This window comes from Betta splendens, chromosome 9 (genome assembly GCF_900634795.4).
Source record: "Betta splendens chromosome 9, fBetSpl5.4, whole genome shotgun sequence".
In the NCBI taxonomy this organism is placed as follows: domain Eukaryota; kingdom Metazoa; phylum Chordata; class Actinopteri; order Anabantiformes; family Osphronemidae; genus Betta; species Betta splendens.
The window spans coordinates 4,688,390-4,710,511 of NC_040889.2; the positions used below are offsets into that span (position 1 = coordinate 4,688,390).

Below are 22,122 nucleotides of genomic sequence, written 5' to 3' on the forward strand. Positions count from 1 at the left end.
CCCTGCAGTTGAAGCTAGAACGTGGCGGCGGTGGGCAGTGTGTTTGCGTGTGTGCAGGACCATTGACATCCAAAAAGCAGGCGCTGTTGTGAAGGCTCTAGTTAGGAGAGGCTGAAACAACAGCGTGCAAGGCCTGTTTAGTTAATAATAGACTAGCAGTGCAGTCATTATCTGTCCAAGGACTCCAGAAAAAGAGCTTTTAAAGTAAATCCTCCTCTAACTCAAGGTTTGCACACAAGAAGTCAGCAAAAGACACAGTGCTAAGCGTTAGGAACAATCTGGAAATCTTTTGCCACGTATATATATATATATATATATATATATCTGAATCCTCTCCCTCTTGGTCTCTTTGCTGCTTTGCAATTGTCCTGCCCCTTTTAGGTTACTCATCAGAACTCTTACTCTATTCCCCTCATATTCCTCTGATCACGATTCCCTCTCATTGCTCCGCTCGCTCGCCCGCCCGCTCGCTCGCTCGGCGCGGCCCGCTTCGCTCTCCTCCTCCCGACGTGCTCGGTAATGATCCTTGCTTTCTGTGACGACTGGAATCCTTTTGTGCTGTCTGACACGTTTTATGTTTGAAAGGGAACAGAGGGCGTTTTTTACAATGGCCTTTTATGCCCTGTGAGAAATATGAGTCTTTTGGCACAGCTAATGAAGGCAGCTTTCATCATGTCCCCCACCAGTACGAATGTATGGAGATGGATTGTCTGGGGCCCGCACGGGCCCCGGCGTAGCCCGCAGCACATTGTGTCGGCCCCGCGTCTCCTAGTATTGATCCGACGGGGGGAACGGAGAAAGGAGGAGGGGGAAAATCAGAGAAAGGAAAAGAACAGTTCCGTTTTTCTTTTTTTTTTTTCCCAGTGTCGTTCTCCAGCTTCCGCTCACCGTCAGATGCTGGGGAAGGAGAGCGGGCAAGGTGAGCCCACGCCGACGGGCTGCGCTCAGCCTCCACCACACAAATGTGATCATTACCAAGGTGACCATTACTCCCCCTCGTTTCAAAGACAGTCATTATGAGTCCCAAGAACAGAGGCAGGGCCGGGACGGACGGCCAGGGACGAAGAAAGATGAGCGGAGACAGAAAGTCAGGAGGGGCGGACAGATGGGAAAAGAGAGGAGAAGAAGAAGAAAAGGAGGAGGATAATGGTGTATGATGAGGAAAAGTGGGATTCGGGAAGAAAGGGAGGTGGCGAGGGAAAAAGGTGAAATAATTATTGAGGCCACTTTGCCAAGGGCATATTGTACTTTTTGCACAGTGCATGTGTGTGTTTATCCACATAGAGTACAATCTATCGCGGAGATGTGCTGGTGTCAGCCTGTGTCAGCTCTCAGCTTGTTGGGGTCTCGCCCACATCGCTGGGGGTCAGGGAATATGAAGCCTCATCATGGATTTAATTGTCTCTTTATAATCAGATTAATTAGGAGACGTATGCCTGTCAGGAAGAGCCTCGTTACACACACACACACACACACACACACACACACACACACACACACACACACACACACACACACACACACACACACACACACACACACACACACACACCTCGCTTCCAACCTGTTTAGCTTTTTTTTTTTTTTCATATGAGGCTCTTTTGATGTTCACCCTGAACCGCGTGTGTACGCGCGCGTAACACCGGCGGAGCTTTGTCTATACAAAATACATGATCTCTTTAAGTATGTAACCTTTATCCCGGCGCAGGCGAGCGTGGATGGATATCTCCGCCGACAGAGAGGAGCAGAATTATTCTGAGCGTTTAACATCTAAGGCCGCAGGAAAAGGCTTGTGTGTAATACAAGGGCCGTGAGTTCAATGGTAAAACAAGAAAAGGGTTTTCTTTCTTTCTTTCTGTCTTTCTTTAGGAGCACAAGAGGGAGCAGGGTAAATAATTAATTTCCTTTGGCTCGAGGCACGTCCTATTGTCACCGCCTAACAAGTACAAGGACAGGCGGCCGGCGGGCCTCTTATTGCTTGTGAACGGCAGAGAGAGGGATGGAGGCCGAGCAGGAGGAAGACGGGAGGCATGGTAATGCGCTCTTTGATCCTCCCTCGTTAGCCCTTGGTGAGTTTCCTCCGCTCACCGCCGCCCAGGGAGATGGTCAGATCGTGCCTCTGGCTTTGTCAGGTGTGTGTGTGTGTGTGTGTGTGTGTGTGTGTGTGTGTGTGTGTGTGTGTGTGTGTGTGTGTGTGTGTGTGTGTGTGTGTGTGTGTGTGTTGCAATGTTTGCCCCCTGACAGGATGCCTCTCCACATGGCCTGCATTACAGAGAGGAAGTGCCTTTACTGTCTTTTCGTTAGGGGGCACACACACACACACACATAAACACACACACGCACACAGAGTTGCGTTTGAGCAAATGGTCAGGTTATGCAAGAATGCAAACGCTCACTCCCGTGCCATACAGTTGAAGTATGTGAAGGTGAACATGCATTATGTATGTATTCATGCCTGACTATGAAAAGGTAGTTCATGAGTGAAGGTCGTGCTCTTAAAGTGGCATTTTTAGGTCCGCGAGACAATCCTTTTTGTGTCGGGATTAACAGAAAGAATTGTACATGACGACCAACAAAGGAACAAGAGAACAACAAACAATGTCCGAATGCTCTGCTCAGTCCTAGCTGATTAAAGCTCTGCTTCGCAGTCTCTACCATGGTTACAGCTGACCTCAAGGTCTTGTCCTCATAAGCATCTTGTACTGTGTCTATCAGACATTCAGCATCTGTTGCCAGTTATAAAGTCAACCAGCGGCTGAGGAGCAAATTGCATCGGTATTTCATTATAACTATTATTAGGCCTGATTAAACAGCATCATCTCAATTGATCAGCAAGATGCCAGGAATATTGGGAGAAGTCACTTAATAATTAACAATGAACTTATCAGCAAACGTGAGTCAGTGTGTTAACAGTCAGCTGTCAGGACAAACAGAGAACCTGGTTCTTGGTGTATGAAGGTATTATTATTACAGCTCAGCCTAAGACCCACAGATATTTACTCAACTGTCACTGAAAGCCAATAAACACCGAAAGAAATCCACCCACTAGCATGTGGAACTGTGAAATTCTGGGCCTTTGGCCTTTAGTGTAAGAAGTGCTCTGTTCGGTACTTAATCAAAAATGTTTGCAAATTCATTTTGTGAGCCTGTCAAAAGTCCTCGGATATACTGTATCTGCGCCTGTTGTGCGGCGTGACGAATGGGCTTTTAGATGCTAAGAAAAAGACTTAATTATTACTGCGCATTGTAAGATCTTTCTATTTATAAGCAACACGGTGTTAGTGCTGTAATAATGTCTTCTCTAATGCAGGCTTTTTCTTTTGTATCATTATGGTCACTGTACTTTCTCCCTCTTTCTGTCTCTCTCTCTTTCCATGTCATTGTTTTGGGGGAGAAGCAGGAGGAGGTCCAGGCCCACGAGGGGACAAGGTCCAGGCTAATGGCAGGAAGTCTTTAAAGTTTGCAGCCGCCGCATTTCATCTGAGCACAGAGGGGGCCCCCTGGCCACAGACCCCTGCTTTGATCCTCTCTCCCCCGGTCTGTCTCTTTGTCGGCCCCTCTGTCTGCCTCTCACCACAGCACCAGGCCAGAGCTGCTGGTAATTAACACATTTCTTCTTCTTCTTCTTGCACACGCGCAGTCACTGCACAGGCACCGATACATAGTAAACGCACACATAGACACGCGCGCATGCGAACACCCGCAGCACCCACGGATAACAAGGCGAGACGAAAAACACTGTGCAGTCAAAATGGCCGAAAGACACAAACGCACGCCTCCTTTCCGACCAGTGACTTACAGTACGCTCGTCATATTCTGCCACAAATACCACCTTGGCAATTCAGTCGGCATGACACCATTTTGCTCCATTACATGCGTGTGTCATGGCAAAAATGCATTTTATTCTGGAGAAGAATGTGAGCGTGTCATATCAAACACAGGAGCTCGAATTGAAGGACGTTGCTAAACTAACGGAGCGAAAATCGATAGCAACCGAATGGTGTTATGCTCAGGATGACATCTTGGATTGTGCCTCAGTTCAGAAAGAAGTCACAATGGAAGAAGTCACAATTCCACAATGGTCGAGTTGTCAATATTAGAGCCAGGCGTCACTCAAAGACAAAAGTGGATTTGTGTGACGCTAGGTGATGTCTTCTGTATTTAAAATCACTTTTAATTCCCCCCCCCCCCCTTAGGGACCGGCTGACCGCCTGAAGCTCTCCACATTCCTCGTAATGCGCCGTGATCGGGTCGCGTTGGCCGAGACAAACACGCTGGTCTTTTCGGAGCCGCGTGACTCACGCCACCATGCAGAAATCGCGAGGACTCGTGGACTCGACTTGTGTCTCTTCCTTATCGATGCCCCCCCCCCCCCAAAAGGGAGATAAGGAGTTGAAGTTGGGTCGAGAGCTGTGGGCGGGTCGCCACTGCCCTCAAACTTTCTTCTACTATTAGTGAAATGTCAGTGCTCTGACCAATCGATAGTGCAGCGCGTTGGCTCCCGGCCTCTCCTGCGTGACCCTCATGCTGCCGAGAGGCTTGATACGATACCAGAGCTCATCTGAAGCACGGCCAGTGTTTACCAACTGATGCTGTGATATCACAGTAAGCGTTCAGATCAGTAGGTTGTTGACAAGGACTTCTCTCCAGGATGCAGCTATTGCTTAAAGCCTTTATGCAATTAAAGTAGCCATTAGTATATCTGTTCTTAAGCTAACGACTCCTTAATTTGTCATCCAGTAAAACCCAGCGCGTTTAGCGTTTGATCTAAGAGAGGGGACCTCGTCGGACCCGTTGCCTCATCTCTCCTGTTCATCCCGCTGTGTGTTTGTGTGTGTGTGTGTGTGTGTGTGTGTGTGTGTGTTCATGTGTGTGAACTGCTCGTGGAGAGGTATTAGCCTAATGGCAGATACATTCAAACACTTTTATTAGCTTTTCACATGCCTCTGCTGGGCTCCAGCCACCGCTTCAGACACACACACACACACACACACACACACACACACACACACACACACACACACACACACACACACACACACACACACACACACACACACACACACACGCACGCGCATACACAGACTCTCTTGCTCTGCCTCTGTCAAGCACACAACCACCCACCCACCAACACACCCCCCCACACACACCCGTACGCGCGCAGTCACAGGTCTCTAAGTGAGACAGGGCCCTGGGTAATTTGCTGTAGTGGAGCGGAGTGGCACTAAAAGCCTGCTGGGTAATTGAGAGGCTAGGGGACGAAGTGAAGCCGACTGCCCTCTGCGTTTGTGTGTGTGCGTGAGCCGAGGCCCCTGCTCTCTCTCATTATGCCGTGGCTCCTGCCTGCCTGTCATTGTCTGGACGCAGCGCCTACAGAAAGCGACGGTAATGCGCGGTGACACACGGCGTGTGTGTTTGTCTAACTGTACGAGCATGCGTGCGCAGTCAGACATTATGTCCTCTAAGGAAAAAAGGAACAATATCCACACTGTGCCCTTCTGTTTCCCACATATGCGCACAAATGCACAAACACACACGTTTAAGACTCCACTAGTTGTATTTGTTCTCCAGTTGAGCACTCTCTCTCTCTCTCCTCCTCTTCCTTCTCTTCACAGTCAGCTGTTAGTTATTCCAATGTTTAAAGCAACTAGTGGCGAGTGCGACCGTGGGGTTAGTTGTAATTTGGGGCGTCCTGACTCATTTCAGGGCGCATACTGGAGGAATTCCCAGTCTTCCCATCTGTTAGTCCAATTTCTTTCCGCTTTCTCGTCCAAGCGTCTACCTGCATGACAGCGAGGGGATCGATCCAGTTTTACCCTTCAATAACTGTCGCTCACCGCCTCCTCAGGCAGCCCCCTTTTTTTTATCATGCATGCACAAAGCGCCCAAGCACAGCTGGCTTGGGTTTGGATGCAACCGCTTATGACAGGAAGTATCTGACCTTGAGCTGACCAACAGGATTATAATGTCTAATTGATTCAGTGCGCTGATCCTGAACCAGCCTGACTTGAGCACGCTGGTCAGTAATTACCTTTTGTGGGACTATTGTGTGGTGTTCACTCCATTTTCAGTTGAATTCCAAATATGCCCACGCAGACATGATGCTGCAGTCACTGGACCTTTTTTTAAATAAATCTTCTCTGCCTCAAATTATGTTTTCTCAACCTTGTGAACCGTAAGGAACCAGACTCCTTCTCTACACAACAGGTAGTTTAAGCAATAAGCAACCGCTGTGTATGTGCGTGTGGATGGATTTGAACTGATTGTGTGTGTGTGTGTGTGTTATCCCCTTTGTGCATTGGCACAGAAATTACTCTTGTGACCGTGTGTACATAATTTCTTACTGGCCCATATTTGCATTTTTACACTTTCCATCAGCTTCACCTGTGTGTGACGCCAGCGCTCCCGTCTCGGCCCGTCTCTCGCCTCCTCTCTCTATGCCGCCCCTCTTCCTCTCCTCTCCCTAATTGACGCTGACATCAAATCAATAATTTCCCCCTTTTTTTGTCTTTTCCCGTCCTTTTGTCCGTTTGCGGTCCCTTGCCCAGACGGCGTTGGCAGGGGTGGAGGGAGGAGTACGAAAATTGATGGAGTGTTCCTTGTTTCTGAGAGAAAGGCGGAAGAAAGGCCACCGGGAGGAACGTAAAAGGGAAGACGGGGGAGGGGGGTGAGGGGCAGGGAGGCAACAAGGAGGACAGACGTGTCACAGCTGCAGTGTTTGATCCAGCTCCTCTTCTTATATGTCAAAAAAAATCGGAAGTACAGCAGAACATCGCTCCACTTCTACTGCACGTACACATCCGCTTTGCTCAATCCCTCACATCACATCTGTGAGTTACTCTTTCACTGAGAACCTAGTGTCAAACTATGACACAGCAGTAATAATGTCTGGCACAAAAATACAAAAAACAGGAAATACTGTACGTTGACAGCTTGTCAGAAACACACACGCGTTTAAAGAAGCTCGCAGCAACTGCGTGAAGCCTCGTGAGATAAGCTTCATTCAGTCCATTTGTAAAGGCTAAGTCGCACGTCGTAGCTGTTGCGATGTTATGCATAGCCAGGACACAGGCGGCCCCTGAACCGCTCCTTATAGCTTTAGTGACACAAGTTCAAATGTATCTCTGTGAGGTCTTGTTCTATTTTAATTTCCTTTTTAGTTTTTTGCTCAATTCTAAAAATATTATTATGGCAACCTTTGTTACCTCTTTTCAATGAGCCACAAGAAATTAATCATCTTCTTGCTCCTCCTGTTGAATGTCGTCGTATCTAAGGATGCCGTTCCAGGCCTTGAATATTCAGTACATATATATATTTGTTTTTTAAAGAGCATAAGCATGTCAAGGGCAGCCGCGTCTTTATCATTACTGGGTCCTGTGAATAGATCTTCTGAATGCTGATTATCCCATCAGCCCATTCAGATTGTTTGCCGAGACAATGTTTCCATGTTTCCTCGAAGGTCGCGTTGTGGAGGCTTCCCTTCATATTTTGTATTGTAGGATGCCGTAAATGATGTTAGCGCTTAATAACCCATAGTATGTTGGTGAAAACGGCTTTGTTGAAATTAAATGAAGTTGGTGCAGGCACCATTTTGCCCATATGTTACGTGCTATGCATCCCCCCCCCGTACAAACACAAAAAAGAAAACACATTTTCAGGTTTCAAAACAGGTTTTCTTATTAATTAATTAATTCCAGCTGCATAAGCATTTAATTTCATCGAATGGCTTCTACGCATTCTCTGTTTTCAAAATCCCTGTTTCGTGGTTACACTGGTACTACTACGCTTGTTGGCTACTTTAACGGCCAATTACATCACCAGAAGATATGAAAAAACCTTTTATTCATTTTTATTTAACCTGTCATCAATTAGTCTGGCACACTTTTTAGGCTTCCCAGCTCTTTTAGGAGTATTTTTTCTTACATGATCATTAGCATCTTCATGTCCAATATGTGGGCATGGCTTAAAAAGTGAGGTGTGCCGTTCCCAATCTTTACACCTGCACCTCAGCAACTTTCAAATCACCTGCCGTGTTCTAATTCACATCTTCCGGTTCATTGTCTGGTTCTTTGTTCGTCTAGTCAGGGAATGATTAAGAGTTGCAGCCTAGTGAAGGGGAACAGTGGCGTCTAAGTTGCGCTGATTGGCTCTGGATGGGATTTGGACGCGGAGAAAGGTCTTTGAGCGGCATCATCATTAGACACAGAGATGTTGGGCGGGTTTATTTGCTGTTAAAGTCAGCTTTAGCTCATTAACGGAGACTCAGTACATAGAGACAATTATTTGTGTCACGTTTGTCTTGAGCAACACAAGTGAATTGACTCATTAAAGCTGTTCTGCTGGTTTGATAGCAAACACATACTTTAAAATGCGGCCATAGTTGCTAACCAGTGAACTCAAAAAGTACAGATACCATCACCTCACTCCCCCATGATAGAAATGAAAATGCACATAACAAAGATAGCACCCACAATAAAAGGCTAAAATTCAACAAGGCAAACACAATAGTCCCTGATTAACATCTAATGTGATTTCACACTACTTGGCTTGGCACAGAGATTTAATTTACTGCTGCTGAACTTAGAGCAATATCTGCACTGACTGGAGGGCACACAGGAGGGGGCGAGAAAGGGGAGGAGAGGACAGGCCGGGTGCGTTTTTTGTTGAGTTCATGTCGAGGGGAGGGGGGGAGGGGGGCGTCGAGGGGGGTGCCCTGTCAACAACGGTATCGGTGCAAGTGTTCGGGCCCGTGTTTACGCTGTCGCTCTGTCTGGAAATATTAGTCACGTCCCATTCCGGGGACCGGGAAGCAACGAGACAGAGGGAGAGAGAGGGAAGTGTGTGTGTGTGTGTGTGTGTGTGTGTGTGTGTGTGTGTGTGTGTGTGTGTGTGTGTGTGTGTGTGTGTGTGTGTGTGTGTGTGTGTGCGTGTGTGCGTGTGTGCGTGTGTGCGTGTGTGCGTGCGTGTGTGTGCGTGTGTGTGCGTGTGTGTGCGTGTGTGTGCGTGTGTGCGTGTGACACACAAAAGAGAGAGGGAGCGTAGCACGGTATCCTCCCAAGTCAGACAACAGCCATTGGGAGCTCTCCGTCTGGTGAAATCGATAGATATGTACACAGTTGCAGACACATGGGATGAGAGTATAGCATGTGTGTACGCCACTGGTTGATGCGGGGAAAATGGCTTTGTTGAGTCCCCTGTGCTATGTAACATTACGGAGTAATTATAGAGTGTGTGCTTTGTTTAGGGGATGTCTAATTATGCTGTTTGGGTTGTGCTGGGCCCTGGGGTGTCACCGTGTGTGTGTGCGTGTGTGCGTGTGTCTGTGAGAAGACACTAATTGTGGAGGCGGTGTTAATGGTTTAGCAACTGTCAGGGAGAGAGAGAGAGAGAGAGAGAGAGAGAGAGAGAGAGAGAGAGAGAGAGAGAGAGAGAGAGAGAGAGAGAGAGAGAGAGAAAGATAGAGGCTGGGAGAGGAATAGCCAGCCTGAGCGCTACGCTTTGACCTTTGGCCTTCGCTGCCGCTGTGGCCAGCAGGTCGTACCGTAGTGGGGAGCACAAAAGGAAAAGCATTGTCAGAGCAGACGTGTATTCTTTGAAAGCAGAGGAGTCTGATTCGGATGCCTTCCCTTCTGCGTGGAGGTTCGTGCATCTAGCTCGAGGCAAAGATGAAGGTCACCGATTCTTTTAATTAATTGAGAAGACCTGATATTGGCCTAACATCCGATTATGGTCGGAAGCAGATCATGTCAGTGGAAGTGACGGGACAAAAGCACAGTCACTGTTCTGAGATGTGTGTTTAACACATGAAACACATCTAAAACCTGACATCAAGGTAACCAGGTGATTTCTAAGCCCACTGTGTTGGTTAACGTGTTCAAATGCAGCATTAAAAGTTTAGGCTTCATTGTATCAGGATCATATTTTGTTAATGGGAATAAATAATAACTTAATTTGGAGAACACAAACAATCGGAGCGAAACATCTACTCAGCTACCGCCTCCGTGTCTGTAGCACTCATCGATCCCGCTTCATTTGTCTGCGGCTGACAGACACGGTGTGGACGTTTGCTCGGAGAGCCCTCGGAGAATAGGACGTTTGTGTTTATTTCAAGACTCTGCACAAGGCCCCGCAGCTGTGTACCTGGTCGCCCTATTGACGTCCATCAGAGATGCAACCTACTCGCTTCGTCTCACAAAGACAGTGGAGAAAAAAGGTCTCGTTCTCGCTTGTTTATATAATTCTAATTAGCCGAGACGGTCTCGACTTGGCAAAGAAAAGTGGCGATGTTGTGTTTCAAAGGGAACCGCTGGCTTGAATAGCTAGTTGGCCAGCTCCGGGGAAGGGGTCAAGGTACCGAGATGCGTCCTTGTCCACACAACAAACAATAAAATACCCTGATGTCATTGATGCATAATTGCTGAGCACATTTGTTCCAGTAAGTTGTGGTTCATGGTGACATCTTTGGACCCAACGCCGCATTGTCTGTATAACATTAAACCAGCCTTCGTTTCATATAATGCACTCTGGGGCATTAATTTGCCCGTGGAATATAATGAAGCGCATTTTTATTATTGTTAACATTATCATTTACAGAATGCATCATTACAGCCGTAATCCATTTTAAATGAATAAAGGGGAAAGAATCTGCACCAGTGTTGTTGCCCACGTGAAGTGAATGGTACAAGTCCTTCACTGTTGATGTTTTTGAATAGCGATTGTGCCCTTGCAGACGATTAGACAATGCTCACGAAACTTAATTTCAGTGCAGATGTGCAGATTATACATTCAATGGAAGCCCAGTGATGCTTTTCCTCATATCTACAGCAAGCGTGCAGCGAACACGTCGGCGCAGCTGTGCGTCGCCAGGCGAGCGAGTTCGCACGGCGGCGGGCCGTGAGTAACGTGATTAAGTGGCGAGGATGTGTGTGTGTGTGTGTGTGTGTGTGTGTGTGTGTGTGTGTGTGTGTGTGTGTGTGTGTGTGTGTGTGTGTGTGTGTGTGTGTGTGTGTGTGTGTGTGTGCGTGGAATGAATATGCCAGCTGACCTGCACGGAGGCATTAAGAGGAGGGCCGATCTGATAAAACAGGACTGGACTTCGGCACCGTGGCCCTTGCAGATGTTACAGATGTGTTTCTGGGTCTGCGTTTGCAACCCTTTGGTTCGCTCCCCGTCTCTGTCCGTACTGCCAGCCTTCGTTCCAGGTCTCAGGGTTGTACGGTGGCCCTGAGAGCCCCCCCACGTTCCTATTCAAACTGAACCGGACTGTATTAGTCTGGAGCAAAAACAATCAGACAGTACAGTAAATGTAAGCAGATTATGAAAGAGACACTCACAAATTGCTAAAAGGATTTAAACTTCAGTGAAGTTTCTGGGAAAATGAAGATTCATAAAAATGTTATAAATGTTCTTTCATGTGATTTATTACAACATAGTTAACATAGTGGGGTTGAGAAATATGTTAATGTAGTCTACAGGGACACGACCTGGCACCAAACAAAATACCATGGTTACTATTACAAATAAAATCAAAACATTTCCATTAAAAAAAGGAAACATGACAAGAATAGTCTTCAAAAAATAGCATCTTTTATTGCAGCTGAACACAATGTAAATGAACAGCAGCACCGGGGCACAAAAGGCTCAGTGTGTTCGCTTCCGTATCAGAAGTTACAGAACACGATGTGGTGTTTGATCACAAGAAGCCTGTGGCACTGTGAGATGCTGTGTGTAGAGAGGAAAACTGAGAGCATTGATTTCTTTGTAGAGGTGCAAGGAGTGTGTGTGTGTGTGTGTGTGTGTGTGTGTGTGTGTGTGTGTGTGTGTGTGTGTGTGTGTTTGTGTGTGTTTGTGTGTGCATGAACTGTCTGGAACATAAAACTATAGAGGCCCATTCAGACCTTCCTTTTCTCTCTCCTTCCATCAGGAGATAGTGGGGACATTGAACTGCGGCAACAAAAGCAGATTTCCATCAGACAGAGTTTCTGAGAGAGAAAAGCACCGGGTTGAAAGGGGCTTAATGGAAGCTCAGCTTAGAGCTTTATTCACACAAACTGTACTCTCGGGTCAGGAGAACCGCCACATAGGTGCCCCCCCCCCCCCCCCCCCCCCCCCCTTCTCCAACACACACACACACACACACACACACACACACACACACACACACACACACACACACACACACACACACACACACTTTTGCCATATAGCAAACTCCCTGCTTGTGCGCTGAAAATGAGTGTTCTCACATCACTGTGCTTTAGAAATGATAGGCCACCGATTGTGGTCAGGTAGCTGCTGATCGGGACGCCTCGGAGCAATGCACCTAGAACACCTTGTGTGCACACGTGCATTTAGTGTCCCACCTGATGAACTGAGGTATACTGTATCAACATCATACGGTACATATGCGATAACAGCCGGGCAGCAGAGCGCTTTAATATTGCAAAAGTGAAGTGTTCGGATTTCTTTTTTTCTTTAATACAGCTTGTGTTTCGGTTCAGGGTCACTTGGGATGAGATACAGTAGGTTAAGAATTGTTACAGATATTTTATACTTTCTGTAAACACAGGGACCTTCAAACACACGGCACCAAAGAGCTGAATCCAAATCTCTGACGGTTTCAGTGCCGCATTAAAAATGGTGAATGGCTCGCAAGTAAACGGGCGGATTTCGGTCTGAATCAGCCTTTTCTTACTGGCCTCTGCTGTAGTTAAGGAAAAACAAGGAAGGGAGCGCTGAGGTTAACCACCTTCACCAAGTGGAAACCCAAATCCCTCGGATTTAAGAATTTGTTCAGCGATAGAAGCTGTAAATAAAGAAAGAAAACGCCGCCTTATTTGGATGAACCGCTCCTTATCGCTCCTAACAGTCTCGTTTTCTCCGCTGAAACCAACTGTTCGGCGCTGTGATTCATCTGTGCCCCGCTTCCCCCCCCCGCCTGTATAAACACATCGCCTTCGCTGCGCCGCAGATCAGAGTTGTCCCCTCCTTGTATTCCGTGTAAACCAGGGGATGAGCCCGCACGCCTCCCGTGGATTACCCGCCGACTGACTCCAGAAGTCGGAGTCAGACTTCCCTTATTACGGCGCCTCCAGTTCTGGGCCGTTGGCGAGCGCCGCTCCCGGGGCCCGGGCTCCGCGAGCCGTGCTGCGCCGTTGTCCTTAAGTCGTTGACTACACAACGGCGGCTCCCCAAATCTGATTGGTGTTATTTGTAAGTCAGCCTAAATCTCGGAGAAACTACACACAAATGGAGCAGGGCTTACTAATCCATTTGTAAGGCAATAGGCAGGCAAACAGGCAGGGGAGAGCCTGCCAAGTGTTGTAATCACAACTAAAGATGATGAGCCCACTCCCTTCCAATGCACTCTACGGTTCTGTGTGTGTTTGTCCTACATCGCCTCCTTTACAAAAACTGTGACAAGAGAGGGAGAGAAAATGAATCGGTATCAAGTGGATAATCTACAAAAGTACACCAGGAGCTTTTCCACCTTATGCAAGTCCCCCGCTCATTCATTTGCCGATACCACGCAATCTCTCCGGGAACAACGCGCCGGCAAATATGAGTTCTGAAAAGGCTGTAATTGTAAGCAGGTTGGGGGAATAAATTAGAACGATGACAAAATACGGAGATAAATCCAGCTTAAGAGAGACGTGTGCCGCGCTGCGTTCGCTTCGGAGCCGCTCGTTTTTCAGTTGGGGGGGTAGAAAAATGGATTTTTGTTAGCGATTTGGCCCTGAAATAGCTCATTGTCTGAGGCAGCCGCCGCGCGTGTACGACGCTAGCGTTAGCGCTAGCGACGGGCGAACGCGCTCGCCTGTTTCCATGGGGAGTAATGGCCATGGAAGTATGTAGCGGCTGCGCTGGCACAATACCCCGACGTGCTCATTGGTTTAGACTGGTGTGCGTGTTGACTGTATGTCATTCCATATTCTCTGCTGATGGTATTTATAGATGGAAGGATTGTGTTGTGGAGGAGGAGAGAAGTGAAATGACTTTTATTGTCTTTTTAATTTTACTCGTTTGACTGATGTCTGTCTCATAGACCTGTTTCTAAATTTGGAAACTGGCCTAGCAGTGAGTAGTCAGTCTTGTTTTTTTTAACAGTAGAGAGTAAAAGTTGTATTTTCGGCCCTCACGTTGTGCAACGCTGTATCTGTTTGACTGCTCATCTTCAAAACTTTGCTGTAGACAGAAGAAGTGTCGCGTGCGCGTGTCTGGATGTGATGAAAAAGAGCAGAGGCCGCTGCCGTGCGGAGAGCGAGGCCCGGAGTCAGAGCAGGGCCGCGTCGCCAGGCCGACGGACCCGGAGTGGAGCTTCGGCCGATTGTGCTGCGTTTTCAGGGAAGTTCCGGGCGGCGCGCGTCGCGGCCGTGTCACATTGGCAGATCGCGGCCCCATCACTGCTGCGCTGCGGAGGTTCAGCTGGCACTGGTAACCGTGGCCTGTGCGGGTTCCTGTCAGATCAGCCGCGCGTCTGCCCGCTGCATGCGACTCAACCAGGGGTGACCCTTGTGCTTGTGTCCATGGGAATGAGTTAGTGTGTGCGCGTGCTCTGTTGTGCTGTGCTGCAGGCAGGGAAAGTCCCTGTCTTTGCTGTGTTTGTGGGAGTTAATGTCCTTATGGGAGTTCCCCCATCGAGCAAGTTTTTTGTCCTTTGGTTCAGTTCAGATTTGTGAATATTCGAAACCCTGAGTCTAATGCAAAATCTCACATTTGGACATTAAAAGCATCAAATGAGAAAAACAGCATCTTAGACACTCTGAGTTAAAGAAAGAAGAGGTTCACTAATGTCATAATACTCATCTACAGGGCCTAATGATATCAAAACGTTCCAGAGTCTGGAGAAATCAAAAACAGGAATCTGAGGCAACGTTGAAATGGGTTCTTTGGAAACTACAGCCTCTACGTGCTCTGGAGTGAAGAGGAGTCTAGTGCTGCGGCTTCCACGTAGCAACGCTATTAGCTCTGGTCACAAACCCAAATATTTGATGAAGACAAAGTTTGATCTGAAGATAAACGAAGGGGACTAATATTTGTTCTAGATGTTTCATTAAAGTGCAATGCGGAAAACCTTGAAGAATATAACTGGTATTGATTGTATTAGGAATGGAAGTTGACCCGTATGACAAGAATGACAAGGGATGAATATGAAGATATGAGACATGGGAGAGGAGAATCTGTCATGTACCGCACCTGAACCATCTTCTCCTGAATCTTGCATTGTAGTGTGATACCATCTGTCGTTGTGCTGGTGTGGCAAAATACTCAAGTGCTTTGCATATAAGCGCAACACAAATGCGTCCATTTACAGTAACTCGGGCCACGGAGGCGGTCGTCAGCAAGGAGCTGTGCAGCCGGCGCATGCCCGTCCGCATGACGGCTGAAATGACGCAATCGGACAATGAGCCGCATTGTGTTTTGAGAATCCGATTTTAATAGTTGTTCTATAAATGTTCTCGGCGTAAAGGCACTGTCCTGCCAGGTGCAAGAACACTTTGTCCATTCACTGGTTCCGTGAAGGAGGGCACTTGTGTTGAAGCTAATCAGGTTTCCCGTGAGAGTGTTTAGACCGATGCCTTAAACAGCTCTCGGAAACCACGGAAGTGGCCTGTTGAGCCTCCATGAAACTCCGAGGATCATAAAAAGTGTGTTCCTGAGAGCGTTTAGTGCGTCCTCAGGCAAAAGCCCCGTTATAGCAGAACAGGCACCAGCTACTGTACGTTCCCGCCGTGGTAACAATGCTATTCTCCATACGTGCCTGGTAATTAGCTCCGCTCCATATCTCGCCGTGTGCTTCCCGTGCCCCGTCCTCTCCCTCGGCGTCGTCCAGAGCATCGCGAGAGCTAATTGGCAGCGCGCTCGCCCGCCGCGATGGTGATCATGCAAATGTATTGGTGCTCACCACAAAGCCAGGCCCATCAAAACATTACGATGGCCATTACACAGAGCCGGGGCCAGCCTAACGAACATATGCTCCCTCCCCCACCACCGACACCAACAACCCACCACAACCTTCCCCCAATTCCTAAACTCTTATTTATGTGTTTAATTTAATGTGCGAGGGAAGAATTTCCGAAATTAAATTTGGTTTTTTCGTCGGTGCCTCCAGAGAGTGGCGGCGTTATAATAACATGGTAATTTTTTACACGTCTTTATGAGAAATGAGAAAATTAATTCTTTCTGACAAGCTGTAATTATTGGGCTTGGAACAGTTGCAGCTGAACAGTTTGGGCTGTGGTAGCCTGGCAGTGAGCTGAAAGTGGGGGGGGTGAGACAGGGAGAGGGGAGATTGGAGAGGGGGAGTTAAGTCATCATTCTGCACTCACCAATAAGTAAAACAGAAGGAAAGGTGAACAAAACCATGGGAAGAGGTAGGAGGATAAGCGGCAGGGTTAGGCCTCAAGAATAGGAAGGAAGGAAATCAAGGAGACAGCGGGAGGACGGGAGCCGAGGAAAGGACGGGCGAGTAAGTTAATAGAGCTGAGACAGCAGGTGTAGCGTGGAGTCACGTCCCAGCGCGTCACTTCAGGTAGGAGTCCCTGTCTGATGTCATCAGAGCAGGCTCCTCTGCGGCACCGGCGCCTGGGTCAAGGTTACGACACATTAATATTCAATCCACAGGCCCTTCTCATAGTGGACTCACACATACTGTACACAGCTTCTTCCTCTATGGTCCATCACACATACACTTTGAGACAACCCCCCCCCCCACACACACACACACACAGCTTCCTCCTCTGTGCGCTGCCTCGTGCCTGATGTGGAACATGATGTTGATATTGTGCGGCCATATTGTCGCTCGCTCGGGCCACAGTGAAAGCGCTCTTACGGTGGTGGGTGACTCATTTAGTGACCCACTTCTGGTGTGTGTGTGTGTGTGTGTGTGTGTGTGTGTGTGTGTGTGTGTGTGTGTGTGTGTGTGCGTGTGTGTGTTTGTGCGTGTGTGTGTGCGTGTGTACGTGTGTATGCGCATGCACAGCCAAGTGGCAGTTAGTTTGCACTAAGTGTCACGGCCCTAAAAGGAGAACCAGTGTTTCCATCCACCCATCTCTTCACGTGTGCGTGTGTTTGTGTCCATTGGGGCTTTGAGGTCATAATGATACAAGATGTGCAGACCAGAGGCCAAAGCTCTACTTGCGATACTTCTTTCAATAAGCGTGTGTTAATTGATCTACGCGTGTGTCAGCATGTGTGTATTTCAAAGCAGTCATGTAATAGTGAGACTGTGTGTGTGTGTGTGTGTGTGTGTGTGTGTGTGTGTGTGTGTGTGTGTGTGTGTGTGTGTGTGTGTGTTTCTCTGTTTATTCGCTGAGCATGTTCCACTTTGTCCTGTGCTGTTAAATGTTTCATCCTAGCAAAGACATGATGGGACCCCCTGGGGATGAGGCATCTGCCCGCCCGGCCACACGCTGAATTATACATGACAGCACAGGACTGTGTGTGTGTGTGTGTGTTTGTGTGTGCGTGATAGAGTGGACCAATGGTAGGTGTCACTGAGTGAAGTGTCCACTTTGTTGCGTGACTCCATTTCAGTTCTCAACTGAGCTGTCTTCACTAGTATGTTGTCTGTCATGCCCAGTGTGTGTGTGTGTGTGTGTGTGCGCGTGTCTGTGTGACTGTTGTGTAGCTTCATAAAGAAACGTCCTTTTTCATTTTTTTCATTGGTAAATCAAACATCCTCCACTTGACCAAGAACGGCTCCAGTGTTGCCAGATAATCGGCACTTTTTTGTGCCAGAACAAAACCTGCAAGAACACGTTGCGGTGAAGGTAAAAAACTGTTTGTTCTGGCTCGCCACCACATCACCAGCTTCGCTTTCAGAGAATGACACCGGGAGATTGAGCAGCGTTTGGTACATGACTAAAATAAGTTACCACTTGGCCAAAACTGGCAGGAATTCTCATAAAGTACAGTTTCCTCCAAATTGATTCTGCATTAAGACGAGGCTGAAAGTTGAGCAAATCAAACCTTTCCAGCGTCGCTGAGCTTGTTCCGCTGCAGCCGCTCATTCGTGCCGCAGAAAAATCCATTTATGACATTTTGTGGCTATTTTGGCAGCTGTTAATTGCGATGACACGACGAAAGAGAAACAAACCCCAAACAAACAAGGCAGCTTGTGTGTTGGAAAGGTTAAATAACTGACCGTGTGTGCGTGTGGAGGAAACGCTCCCGTGTGCGTTCGGCACCTGAGGTCTTAACGGAAGCTCCGTCTAATGCAGACGAGGCCGCTCGTGGAGGCGTCTCTCCGTGGTCTCGGCTAATTACGGGGAGCGGCGGCCTCAGGCAGGGGCGTGCGTGTGTCACGTATGGGAGGTGTCCAGCACAGCGGGCTCGGGTCGAGTGCAGGCGCTGCCTCCTGCCACACGCCCGGACGGCAGCGTGACAGGTAATTACAGCGCGGAGCGACAGCGCTGCGTGTGAGAGTGCGAGGATGAAGGCCCGCCCTCTGCTCCCCGCGGGCCACCAGCGCCGCCGTCAGCTCCATTAGCTGCCTCTCCACCTGTTGTCTGCGCCGCCCGTCAGCTGACCGCTCGCCCCGTTTCCTGTCTGACAATCCCAAATTGCACGTGTTGTTGCCGCAGCGATGCGAGGCGGCAGCGGCGTGACAGTGAAGTAACCACGCGGCGTTGAGCGGTGTCTCCCACTTAATAGCAACCTTCGCTCTGCCTCGGCTCCGAGGGAGCACCTGTGAAATGTATATCCGATGATAGAAAGTGACATTCGTTGTCCGTTAAGGCTCATTTTAAAGCCTTCGGAGGCCAATTTGAGCTTAAATTTTGAGCTATATCAAAATGAACCAAAGTTGCATGAAAATAATTCCCACTCCTATCGAGTGTCCTTTTTTAGGGAACAAGAAAAAGTGCCATTTCTCCAGCTCAACCTTTGCAGCCGGACGCGTTTGAACGCTAGCACTGTTTATACGCAGCAGCCGCATGTCATGGTTCAGCTGCGTGACCGTTCCCTTGTGACTTTCATGTAAAAATCAGTTTAAAGTCCAACGCTGTGGGGACTAAGCGAGCGGTAACCGAGGGCACCGCGCTCTGGTTCAGCCTTCGCTCCCTGCGGGTCGGAGAACAGACGCGCCGCTTCCTCGGCGTCCCGGCACTCGAACGCACCACGGGCCTCGACGTGGTCGCCTTCCCCTCACACAGCGAGTTCTGAGTAATTGTCCTCCTACGTAAAGTCGACGGGAAGACGCTTTCTCCGCGGCTCGCGTAACAATACCAACGTCTGTTTCCCCCTTGTCCCGCGGTAAAGCGGGTAAAGGGCACCAGGAAATTCTGTTTTTGATCAGTTGGGATCGATTTGATCTGCCAAGCCAAATTAGGTTTGTCGATTATGGGCCTGCGTGACCCGACTAGCCCCAAGGTGCTTTTGTCCTCGTCCCTTGACTGTCTTTCTTCGAGTTTTGCGTGTGAATCTCTAAATTCTACTAATCCAATCATTGGCAGAAAGGGAAGATATTTTACTGTTCATGCTCTTTTCTTCTTTACCATATGATATGTGACTCGATGAATGAGACATTTGTGTTTCCTTTGTGTGCAAACAGAGGAGGTCTGTTTTAGAATGCCTTTTTCTTCTAGGTCCTCTGAATGCTTTATAACAGGATTAATTGGTTTTGTTTCATATTACATTTTCCTCTTCTAATTCCTTAAATGGTCAAATAATCAATTTAACATTGGAGATTTTATATTATTATTTATATTTATATTAATATTTGTCTATATATGTTATATTTGTACTTGTACCTTTTACTGTACTGGGATGGCTGGGGTTTAGGGTTCTTTCCACCAGACAAAAGTGTTTTGGGATTCAAGCATGATCCTCCTCCCTGTTTAGAGGTTAAATGTCAAGGTTGTGGTTACCTTGCGTTCATCTGATTCCTGTGAACCCAGTATCACAGAAACACCTCTAGTGAACTCCATCATAGTCACAAACATCCAGTTGGATTCAAGGATGGGTTGTTATTTTTCTGTTGTCTGTGGCCTCTTAAATATAACTTAATGAACATCTGGAGGAACAGCTGACTGCCCTTTAAGACTCCAGATGTGGTGTTGTGAAGTTGTCCTGGAGGTGATAGCTTCCTGCTGGACTGTGCAGTCTCCCTCCAAAACAATAGCGGTAGGTGGAGCTGGTGTGGGTTGAACAGAGAAGATGAGAAGGTGCCGGTTGAAGAGAGAGAGAGCGCAAGAGAGAGGAGTCCTATCCTCCAAAACGGGCCCCAGAACAGCCTGGGTGAGCCGGGGTTTCATTACCCCCCCCCCCGGTCCTCTGTGATGAGAAGAAAGGCGGACGTGAGAGAAAGGAAAGAGAAAGAACAGAACAGAGGAGGGGAAGAAGAAAAGAAAGAGGCGTTTGATAGAGCTGTGTGGAGACCGTGTGTGAATGAGCCAGTGAAGGGCAGCCATTGTCTTGCCACGACCTCAATTTGGTACTGTACGCTCCTCTTTTTACTGCACTGTCTCGAGCCACAATGCCTCCTTTCTCCTCCGCTCTCCTCCCTCTCTCTCTTAAAGAAATAGGGGGATTAGGGCCCAATGAGGGGAGCTGCGTGTCCAGATTGCCAACTATCATGACTCTTCGCAATGTGACCAAGGAGCTGTTGGGGGGGGGGGGGGGGGGGGCTGTGTCCAGATGACATTTGTCATGTGTTTAGTTTTGTATCTCACTCCTTTTTTCCCCTGTTTGTTGAGTGGTAGGTGGTTTGCGCGAGAGGGTCAAAGCACTGGTTGTCCTAATTGGACGACATACACTGTTTACTCTGGGATAAGCCATGGAAGATAGAAAAAAGGAGGTGCGGGAGGTAAAAGGGAGATCTGTGAGACAGACAGCTGTACTTCCTGTTTACTCAGGCCTTGTTTGAGACAGTGGGAAGGAACAGGGGCTGCATTCATCTCTGCTTTTCCTACCTCCGCTGACCCTCTCCCTCCTCCCTCCTTTAATTCCTTATTTTCTCTCCGGCTCCCCTCATCTCTTACTGATAAACTGCATTGAACTCAGGAAGCCGGGCTAGATTAGGGTCCTGTGCTATTTGGTAGGCATGGATTTAGTGTCGGGGCTGATTTGGTAGCAGGAATTGTTAATAAATGTACGGACCGGCGGCTATTATCATAGATATGAACTCCAGATATGAAACGGGAAAGAAGGACACGCAAGATGAAGTTTTTTTTTAAAAAACTAAGTTGTTTAACTTTCTCCCAGTGCAGTTCACTTATTAGGAATCATTCACTTCCTTTCTACACCAAAGCACAAAGCACGGGCACGCATGACTTTATTAGGGGAACTTAGGAGTTTGCCTCCTCTTTGATGGCGAGTAAACGAACTGTAACTGTCCGCGGGCCTTGAAGCCTCACAGACGGGGGAACGACAGAAAGGGAGCAGCGAATCCGAGTCGTTTGTTCCGCCCACCCGCCCGAGCCGAGCCCTCCCTGACCTTTCTTTGTGCCGCCGGACATCAGACTGGCCGCCGAAGATGCGCTAGATTAAAAGGATTGTTTCTGTCGCTGATATAGGCCGCATTGTACAGAGTGGTGGCTATAGACGAGGCTGCGGTCCGTTCATGGCACCCGTGTTTATGCACAAACACACGCTCATCACCCACGCGTGGACGCATGCATGGGCGCGGCGTGGAATCGCCAACGTGACACGGCAGGACCCCCCTTTTCATCTGCATCTTCTGTTTGTGGCGGTGACTGTCCGTCTAGTCGCAGTCAATTATTAGTCGACTACTGTAAATGTCGCTCCCGTTTCCTTATGTGCCCTTGAGTAAAAAAAAATGTTTCAGCGTTTTCATGTTGGGAAGCTCATGATGATCATTAGCGATTGATGGTCAATTGAAGACAACTTCTCGCAGCTTTAAAAGTTACAGTAACTTTGGGATATTTAGCTGATTTGGGGCCTCGTGCACAATGTTTGATTTATGTTTTGCATACGACGTGAATGAGGATCGCAAACTTCCCTCGGTGAGGACGACTGAGTCTCAGGGGTGCCAGTCCTGCCTGCTGAAGTCTCCTTGAGCCAGACACTGAATCCCACTTGGTCTGACCCCGTGTTCTGACCTCCCTGCGCTGTGGGAGCGAGCAGGCGAGGCGGCATCCATCGCATTTGTTATTCGCGCGC

The 22,122-nt window shown here is 48.2% G+C and overlaps 1 protein-coding gene across 3 annotated transcripts in view; it reads left to right on the forward strand.

Moving 5' to 3' along the window:
- The window catches only part of sox5 (SRY-box transcription factor 5), a 154,106-nt gene that overhangs the window by 37,660 nt on the left and 94,324 nt on the right, over window positions 1-22,122 (forward strand). For all 3 annotated transcript variants that reach the window (XM_055511423.1, XM_029164181.3, XM_041072067.2), the window contains one exon: window positions 3,398-3,598. The gene's annotated coding sequence lies outside the window, so the exon portion shown is untranslated. The remainder of the gene's footprint in view (window positions 1-3,397; window positions 3,599-22,122) is intronic.